General features: G+C 40.0%; 1 protein-coding gene across 2 annotated transcripts in view; it reads right to left on the reverse strand.

Annotated features, from left to right (window-relative positions):
- RAP1A (RAP1A, member of RAS oncogene family) overlaps window positions 1–9,138 on the reverse strand; it is a 76,655-nt gene extending 67,517 nt beyond the window's left edge. Inside the window, exon 1 of one of the 2 annotated variants that reach the window (XM_061121157.1) lies at window positions 9,011–9,138. The gene's annotated coding sequence lies outside the window, so the exon portion shown is untranslated. Of the gene's footprint in view, window positions 1–1,947; window positions 1,967–9,010 lie in introns of those variants that run through there. The other variant, XM_061121158.1, reaches the window with a different exon arrangement.
- Window positions 9,139–9,980: the final 842 nt, after the last annotated feature.

Consider the following 9,980-nt stretch of genomic DNA (forward strand, 5'->3'; position numbering starts at 1 on the left):
CTGTCTTCAACATTATAATCCGCTTAATAAGAAACTATACTTCACTTTTCATCACTTCTGCTCACAAAACTGATGTCTCTAAAGTCCAGTCACATTCATGAAAGCTGGAAAACCACATATAGGAGAATTTTACCTTACAGTTAAATATTTTAAGATAGAAAGAAAGTGAAGTTGCTCAATTGTGTTGTACTCTTTGCAACCCCACAGACTGTATGTAACCTGTCAGGCTCCTCTGTCCATGGAATTCTCCAGGCAAGAATACTGGAGTGGGTTGCCATTTCTTTGTCCAGAGGATCTTCCCAACCCAGGAATCAAACCCGGGTCCCCCACACTGCAGGCAGACTCTTCATCATCTGAGACACTATGAAAGCCCTATTTTAAGATAATACCTCCAGAAATATGTCTAAAAGTGAGGATTCTCTGTTGGCTAAGAACTCAAAGTGCGAGATAAGTAAATTTCTGTAGAAGACTATATATTTGTCAAAGAAATAGCATAAACATATGCTTTTTACTAAAAAACAGGAATCTTTTACTGATCAATTTTTTAAAAAAATTTAGGAACAAACGAAGTGTACAACCAGAGAGTCCCATTTTCTCTCAGATGTTACACACCTAACTCTATGTAGCCTATTCATTAGACTCAGACTCTTTTCTTTTGAATTTCATCTCCAAACTGGATATATCTGAAGATCTAGAGATCTTCACAATGGTTGATTCCCAGCAACGCCCCCCAAACCTTTCCTCTTGTTTTCTGTTCAACTCTCAGATCTTGGCTTACCTTTCACGTTAATTTTAGTAAAAGGAGATCAAATGCTCCTATGTGTTTAAACCAGTCTCCCTGTCTTCAGTCTCTTTCCTCCTCAATTCATTCTGCACTCTGCATCTAGATTCATTTTCAAAAGATGAATGCTCTGATCGGATCTTATTCCTCATATCAAACTTCCTGTGCTCCCGCATAAAGCCTATACTTCTCAACCTAGCACTAAATGACTTCCAAAGTCTAGTCCCGATCAATCTTTATGCCCTTACTGCCATTATTTTCTAATTATACAAGCCTAGGCTTCTGTCAAATCAATCTTCTGTCCTCCAGCTTGTCCTGAACTTTCTATCTTGGCTCATGCCATTCCTACCACACAAAGAATGTCTACCACTCCCTCTCAGCTGCCATCGCTGAAGGCCCCTTTGCATCTCTGCATTTATTTATGTAAATAAGGACATACAAAAGAAATGTTTTGCCCCACCCAGCAAAACTGGCCCAAAATTTTCAAACCCAACAACTGCCAGCTTTTATTAAATGCCTATTTTGTGCTCAGCAGGCTTAAACAGTATTTCTAATCCTCTCAACAATTCTATAAAGTAGGTGTTATTATTTACTCTCCTTTTACAGATGAGAAACCAAAGCTCAAAAACATCAAACTAACATTTAGTAGATATCCTCAAACTGTATACTCAGTAAGTTGCCTCAAATCCTACACTGAGTAAGTGGCGAAGCAAAGATTTCAACACAGGCTGCTTAACTCTACAGCTACTGCTCTAAACACTAAGTTGTGTAGTCTGAGGGTTTTTTTTTTTTTAAGTCTGAATCATATGACTATCCTTCTCTGTCTGAAATAATTTAGTTTTACATATTTCTACTTGCTACACACTATAAGATAAGCCTTATCATGTTTGTTATTTTAGTAAAGGGAGAAGATTAAATACTATTTCAAGAGAAGAACAATACTGAAATTGTAATGTCAAGGAACATCCTTTTTGTCACAAAGATTACTTTTACTAAAATATTTTCAAAGAAATTCATTCCAAGCAACTTTTTCAAAGATGACTGCAAATTAATAATCATACATTTTGATGGTTTTACAGATTATTAATAATATGAGGATTTTGTGATCACCACCTAAGAAGTGTTAATTGGTATCTATCAAATTGACAAAGATTGTAAAAACTGACCTACTCAATGCCATTGAAGGTGCAGTGAGACATACATTCATACACAGGGTAACCACCCTTTGATCCAGTTATCCCACTTCTGGGAATCTACCCTAAAGGGGGAAAAAAAAAAAAAACAAAACCAGAGATGCAATCAAAGATAAATGTACAAAAATGTTTGTCCCAGTGTTATTTAAAATAGTAGTATTATAAAGATCAACCTAAGAGTCCCACACTAGGAGAACAATAACCTGTTCAGAGATAAAAGCAGGAGCAAAACCACATTTATAGAAGGGGTTTTTTTTTTTTAATTGAAAAGAAGAAAGGAGAAGAACTAAAAAAATATAAATCGAAATGTTTGTAGAAATTATCTCTGGGCAATAGGTTTATGGGTAATCTTCAATTTCTTCTTTACATTTACGCCCTTTTCAAAATCTGTTATCACAATGAACATGAATTAGCTTAAACAAGAAAAAAAGGTTTAAGCAGTTATAACCCCTGAACATGGCCGAAACAAACAAGGGCATATTGCTTGGACTAGAAACTACACTTCCTACTGCAAAGAAAGCGTCAAACTTGTTTTCTTTCCAGCTTTTATTAGGCTCACTTGTACTTTTAGATTGTGTAAAGAATGTCATCCAAAACTCAGTAGTACTCATGAAATCCCACAAGGCTATCTAAAAGTCAGCCAATACTCCAACAGAAAGCACCACAGTTAAACGAACTGTTTTATTGTATGCCTATTGAGGATAATAAATGTCCAATTAATCCTAACTCAAAACATGCAAAATGGAAAAACCAGAAAAACTATTCTCGTTTCACAAATTAACTAAATATACTGTTGTTGCCTTATAAGCACATCACAGTTAGGTCTGGGAGGAACCTGAAAATAAAGCTAGCAAACTACCAACATCACTAAAAATGCGCACTGATGCATTTGACTATTATCTTACAGTGGATAGTTAACTTCAGTGGCACAGGATGATTTTAATCACTGTAGAAAAAATACTAAGCTGTCCTTCCAAAAAAAAAACCCTCCAAAGCTTCTCACATTAAACATTAGAATTAAAACTGTTAGCTGAACCAGGAAAAAACTCACCTACAATGTAGCATTTATGCAGAAAAGCAATTTGAAAAAAAGAAAAAGACCAATGGAAGTAAAATAGGCAGTTGAACAAGCAATTCTTATTTTACTATATACTTTAACCAGTGGGAGACTGGTTTGCTCAAATACTAAAAAGCTGTTAGAAAATAAGACCACAGAAATAGTTGTCAGCAACTGAAAGAGAATTAAAATATCACAAAGATTTTACTGAAAAAATGAGTATCATTCTATTTTTACTCAATCATGAAAATACAACATTTATTTATAAAACATATGTCAGGTTCTGGCAAACAAAATAAATTACTAGACTATAAATTCCTTAGAGTAAAAACTACAGCCCCACGTCTCAGTTTTCATCAAACAGCCTAATACTGGGTCAGTCAAACATCTGTTCAATGACTGAATCTGAAATCTATTAATGAAATTATGCAATATTTCCACAACTACACAATGAAATTTAAAAGGTCGTTTAAAGACATCAATGATTTGGGATAGACACTGAAAACTACATAAAACCCACAGATTAGTGTTAAATGTCAGCTGCTAAAATAAGTTATGGTTGCTTAATATTCTATACAATACTTGTCTAGAAACAGAATGATCCTATGAATTTTAAAATATCATGAAAAATAGTGAATGAATTTACTCTCTGGATCACACATTTGACAGATCCGAAATGTTCAGTCTGCAATAAGAATTCCTACTACTACTAACTTAGAATCTTATATAAGTGGCATCTGGGCTTTGTCCAAAGACACAATTGTACCCAGTTCTTTGTGTCTCTTCAACTTTATACTTTCGTCACTGATAACTAAGCTACAGCTCTATCCTAAGCAAAGTTATGAGTGAGTATAACATAGCACTGCAAACAAGCATGCATGTTACAGGCATACACATGTACTTGTGAATTCAAAGTAAGTCATCTCAAGTTTTAATTAATCCAACAGTGTCTTTTATCAGTTATGGGTAGTTTAGTATACTCCTATCGTTATGAGATATAGCCTAATTTAAATATATTCTGAAACCAAACATAGAATTATGCATTTAATTCTAAATTTGGTTAATTTTACCATTCCACACTTGACCCACTCTCCATCAATGTGAACTAAATAAACAGGGTGGAGACAGGAAACTATCTCTATCCCTGGAAAAACTGGATATGCAAAGAAATCTTCTTTTCCAGATTTATCTAATCTAAATTTATACAGCCTAAATAAGTCATTTGAACTTTAAAAAAGCCATTAGTCTAATAATTGAAAATAATTTCATAAAATATATTTAATCCTCCATGTACTTATATTTAATCCTCCTCATGTACTCTGAAAATTATAATAAAAGGGTGGTTTTTAGACCACTTAACCAAAGTACACTATCTCAACTCCACCTTAACCATCACACACAATTTCCTTTGCACCTTTGCCTCTGAAAGGCCTATTTTCAAGTGGAAATGAGAGCATGGCACAGTTCTCTGCTGAGCTGCTTAATGGATCAGAACATTGTGATAAACTAAGTTTACAGGTTCAATACTAACCTGGATCTTTTAACTTTGAAACAAACTGCTCTCTTACTCAGTCATCTCAAAACTGAGTGCAAACGGGCCTGGAGAGAGCGTGTGTGAATGTTCACTGCATACCCATAACCACTACTACAAAAATTCAGCATGTAAAATGGCCAACACTTTCTCTGTATATGAAAGTGCAAAGCACAAAAAACTACCATTTGTAACCTCCAAATTCCAGACACACACAAAAGGGAAAAAAATGGACCCTTCATCTGTCTCAGTGACATAAGAAAGCTTAAGTATCTTAATTTTAAACAGTAATCATTTCCATAAGATATGAATTTGGCATTAAGTCATATAGCAGTATATGACATCAGAACGGGCAGAAAATACTTGGCAATATGCCATAACTCTTTTTAAAATTGATGAGTTCAATTTGAAAGGAACATTAGGAGGAAGTAAGTTTATGTTCACAATTTTAAACTCACCACAACATTAAGATATAAATGCTTTATACAAGATATTTTTCCTGACCTTCTAAAATGAGAACTTTAGAACTGGAGCTCAGAGGTTATATGAGGTTCAGTGGACATTTGCCGGGCCCCTAGCAGGTGTGAGACCCAATGCTCGGTGCTTGCAGGTAAACTCCATTAGCTCAGCCCGCTCGCCTTATAGATGCTGGAGTTTCTGCTCATGTCAAATCAAGCCTTTTAGACTTCTGAATTAGAAATGCTGAGCAATGCCATCACAATGGTATAATTCTATTAAAACAGACTGATATCATCCTTCCTCATAATCTAAATAAAATTTCAAAGAGGCAATGTTGACTTAACAGAAACAATAGTCTCTGTGTTTTGAATAACTTATAAAGAATTACAACAATTTAAAAATTCAACTATGAGAGTCCTCAACTAAGTGCTAGTTGCATAATTTACTGCAAAGAACAAAGCATGAGGCACCAGAGACCTAAGATTCTAAAGACACACAAAGCAGAATTAAACCAACTGCTGATACCACTGAAAGTCCTCTATAAGAAAAAAGAAGTATCAATATGAAAAATTAGATGCTTGACTCGGATATCTATTCTTTATAAAAGATCACCAACCCCATACTAACAAAGTTCTTGAGTAACAGTAAACACTGGCAAGATTTTAAGTTATTTAACTATGAGATCACAATTTATGACATAATATAAAACTTCCTGAAGGCAGAGACCCTGTCTAATCCAACTCTTATCCCCAACAATTAGCACCCTGTTATTAAAATGTTAAAGAGAGAGTTGAACGAGTGTTATGAACTCATGTGAGCTAGCTACTGGAAAATTCAACCTAATGATCTAAAAGGTCTCTTTTTATAGTTCAAATTGTTTTAAGTATTAAATAATATTCACTCAAGTGACACTGCATGAAACTTCAGATCAACAACTGTGGCTGTCACTTTAGTACAAACTACTCTCTGAAGGAATTAATAGATACACCAATAAGATACGTATATTTACATACTTTGATTCAGTAGTCCTTCTGGAAATCAATTCCAAGGAAATATTCAAAATGAAAGAAAATGTTGCAAACACAAAAGTGTTTGTTTCATTGTTATATCCAATAAGGGGAAAAGGAAACTATCTATATGCCCAAGAGCAGGTAGACAGACTAGTTTGCAACCATACAAAAAGGTTTAAAATGAACATTAATCTAACTGGCCTTCCTGCTTCCACTCCCTGCTGCCTTCCCCAAGTTGACTTCCACACAGCAGCCAGAACAGTTCCCACAGACTTAAGTCAGAACAGTTCTCTCTTCTACCCAAAACCCTCCAGGGGTTTCCCATTTCATTCAAAGTAAAATTCAAAGTTCTGACCATTGCCTACAGGCTTTACAGTGGCCTCGGCCACTTCTCTAATCTCAAGCTCTCTCATTTTCCCTCCAGTTTACTGGCCTTCTCCAAAAGGCGAAGTACACTGAGTGGTCTCTGCCTATTATCTTCTTCCCCTAGAGAGCATAAATTCCTCACTTTCTTCAGGTCTCTACTCCAGCATCATGTCTTCCCCGACTACCCTTCCTTGCCACTCTCTGCATCCTCTAACCCCACTTTACTCTTCTGCGTATCTCTTACCATCTCACTTATTCTGTATTCATATGGTTATGGCCCATCTCTCCTGATTAGTATATAAACTCCATGATAGCAAGGACTTTGTTTTATTCACATAATAGGCATTTAAAAGAACTTGTTAAACAGATACTGAATACTGATACAATAATTATTAACTACACAAAAAACCATGCATATAAGCAAGAGAATAGGAAAAATGATCTGTGAACATTTTTCAAGTGCTGATCATATTGCTAAGGAGTTTAAACAACAAAAAATCTAAGTCAGGCATGATTATGATTTTAAGCTGTCAATAGTGACTATGACAGTCTTCTCTCCCTCAAAGCCATTTGTTTAGAATTATTATGAGAACTTTCCCCATAAAACTGTTAGTAACAATCAGTCTTAAAATCTTGTTTCCAAAGACCCAAAGTTTAGTCTGTGAGGGTAGACACTCATGCTTGAGGTCACACAGAAGGGGAACAAAGGCTTCTGAACAGTTTTAATATAGAACTGAATAATACTCAGAGTTTACATTTAAGACTAGCACCCATGGTTGGCTTTAGAGAGTCCCTGAAGATGTAAAATTCTGTGCCTAAATGTCTCTTACTTCTTTACTGAGGAGAGAGTCTATATGTGCATTTCATTATATTCTCAAAGGTGTCAGTGGCCCAGAAAAGGTTAATAATTACTATTTTGTATGTTGGAAGTGAAGTGAAATCTAATTTGAGCTACCTCTCAAAGGATAGAAAATATATAAAACCAAGACACATCTTTGCAATAACACATTTCATTCAAGAAATACCAAGTGCCTACCATGTGCCGGGCATGGTGTGATTTTGAACACCTTACACTTAACCATATTTTGTAGTACATAATTCAAAATACATAGGAACAAGATTGACTGAAACACCAGACTAAAAAGAAATCCAGCGAACACAAATATAATTTCAAACAGAAAGTGGTACAGGAAATCATAATAAAGACAGAAAAGAGCTCAGGGCCTAATTTAGTGCTTATTATGTCAAAATATCTGCAGATATCAGTTACATCAAAAGAAAAGAAAAACTACACACACGTGTGCCCACCCCCACACAGTGACAGGAAACCAAAATAAAGTTTCCAAATCCTGTTTCCAGCAGCATCCCTTCTGAGACTGCCCTTCAGCATGCTTTTGAAGGTAGGAGCTCCATGGTAAAACTAAGAGCTGATACTTGACTCCTACGGTGATAAAAACAAAAATCATCTCAAACCCAGGAAACAGAAAACTGTGGCCACCTGTACGGCTGTGACCCATTAACCTCCTGCCCTGTTATTCCCTTTCTTTTTATACCCCACTTCCTTCAAAGCAGTGACAGAATGGTCTTCTCTCCCAAAACGGAATGACTCCTGAACGCTAGTTCTTTTTCCAAGAGGTCAAAAGGTCCCCTAAACTCTGCTTCTTAGCCCTGTGAGTTGATGTCTTCCCCTAATCTTTTCCCCATAGCAGTAAATTACACAATTCAGCTGAGGACACCGTCCTTAACTTCCTGAACAAGGGGGCAAAAAGACACTCCTACCAGTCCCAGGCTGAAGGAAGACAAGAATCACACGGTGACCTCTTCCCTAACAAAATTCAGGGAAGCAGAAACCCAAGAAAGGCAACGCTGAAAAGGCGAACACATGGCATGCTACGGAAGACGTGGGGGACAGAGGGCGGGAAAGGGGCTGAGAGGTGGAGTGGGGTGTAAAGATGTCAGCTCTGTGCACTAGGGGAATGAAGAAATGGGAGATCCCGAACCCTGACAAGTGAACACAGAAAGGACACCGCTCCCGTCTACCCACACTTCTCCAGAAGTCAAGGGAGGTCAGGAAATTCACCCAACCCTCCAACTCCCTTCTTCGCGTGCCCCCCAAAGGGTGAACTGGGTTTGAAAGAAGAGCTGACCCCAGTCAGGGTACAAGCAAGAAGAAAAATGAAGCGATGTCCAATCTAGTACCTCTCTCAGGCAGCAAGGGGCGAGGGCAGTGTGTCCGGGGAGATGGCGAGGGAAATGGGCTTGTGCCATGACACCTCGGGGAGTTGGAGGGTGGGGGACACAATGTCCTCTTTCTCTCCCACACCCGGCCCGGGCCCCTCCCGTCCCTCTCCCGCAGGCCCAGCCACAGTCGACCCGCTCGGTCCGCGGGCGTGGTTGGCTCCGGCCCCGGCGGCGGCGGCCGGGCCTCCCCGAGTCCTGGCCCCTCCCGCCGGCCAGGCCCCCGGGCCGCCGCCCCGGACACCAAGGGAACACGGAGGAGGAAGGGGGAGCCAGGGGACTGACCGGCGACAGGAGCCGCCTCGGCCCGGACTCGTCCGACCCGCGCCCCTCGCTCCCTCGGGGGCCGGCTCCGGCTCCCCGCCCCTCACTCACCCCCCCGGTCCGGCACCTCCTCCACCTCCTCCTCCTCCTCCTCCCTCCTCTCGGCCGTGGCTCCTGCTCCGGCTCTACGCGGCGACGGTGGCGGTAGCGGCCTCGAGAGCAGCGGCGGCGGAGCCTCCAGAACGCGCACGCACGCAGCACGCAGGCCCCGCCCCCAAGCTCCGCCCCGCCCCTTCGAGTCGGCGTCGGCAAGGTTTCGGCCCCGCCTTCCCCGCGGCTTTCCGGAGTCCGCTTAAAGGGGCCGCTCAGGAAGGAGGTGGAAGCGCTAAGAACGCCGCGGGGGAGGAGTGGGGAGCTTCGGCTTTTAGCTTGGGCTGGGTTGGCGGGGGCGGGGAGGGAGGCCGGAAACGAAATGAGAAACGGTTCGAAGATTCAGGAGGAGAATAATTTTGGAGGGAATACGACGGTTTGACAAGTACTAATTGAACATCTAGTAGGTGCCAGGCACTGTCCTAGGCGCAGAGAATAATGGAAGTAAAGGCCTTCGAGGAGCTTGCATTCTAGTGGGAGAGAAAAGACAACAAACAAATACAATTTTCGGAAAGTGTTAAATGGAGTGAAGAAAAATAAAACCAGGAATGGGGTGACTTCATAGATGGCCAGGTATTGCCCCTCAGAGGAGCTCTATAAGCACATACACGTATGACATGAAGGAATAAGCCTAGCAAATACCTCGGGAGGGGAGTGGAAGGGGTGGGAGTCGTTCCAAGCTGAAAGAACATGGGTTGTACACGCAGAGGTAGGGATAGCCCGGCATGTTGCAGGACCAACAAAAAAGGCTAGTATGGCTGAGTGTAATCAGCTAGCCACAGAGCAGTAGTAGGTTGAGAGAGGTGATGGGGGAGGTCAGATCCTATGGAGCCTTATGGGCTGTTATTAAGAGCAACAGAAAGTCATGGGAGGGTGAGCAGAGGAATGACCGCATCTAGTGCACATTTAAAAGAGTTACTCTTGCTAAATA

The sequence above is a fragment of the Dama dama genome, chromosome 20, assembly GCF_033118175.1.
Source record: "Dama dama isolate Ldn47 chromosome 20, ASM3311817v1, whole genome shotgun sequence".
In the NCBI taxonomy this organism is placed as follows: domain Eukaryota; kingdom Metazoa; phylum Chordata; class Mammalia; order Artiodactyla; family Cervidae; genus Dama; species Dama dama.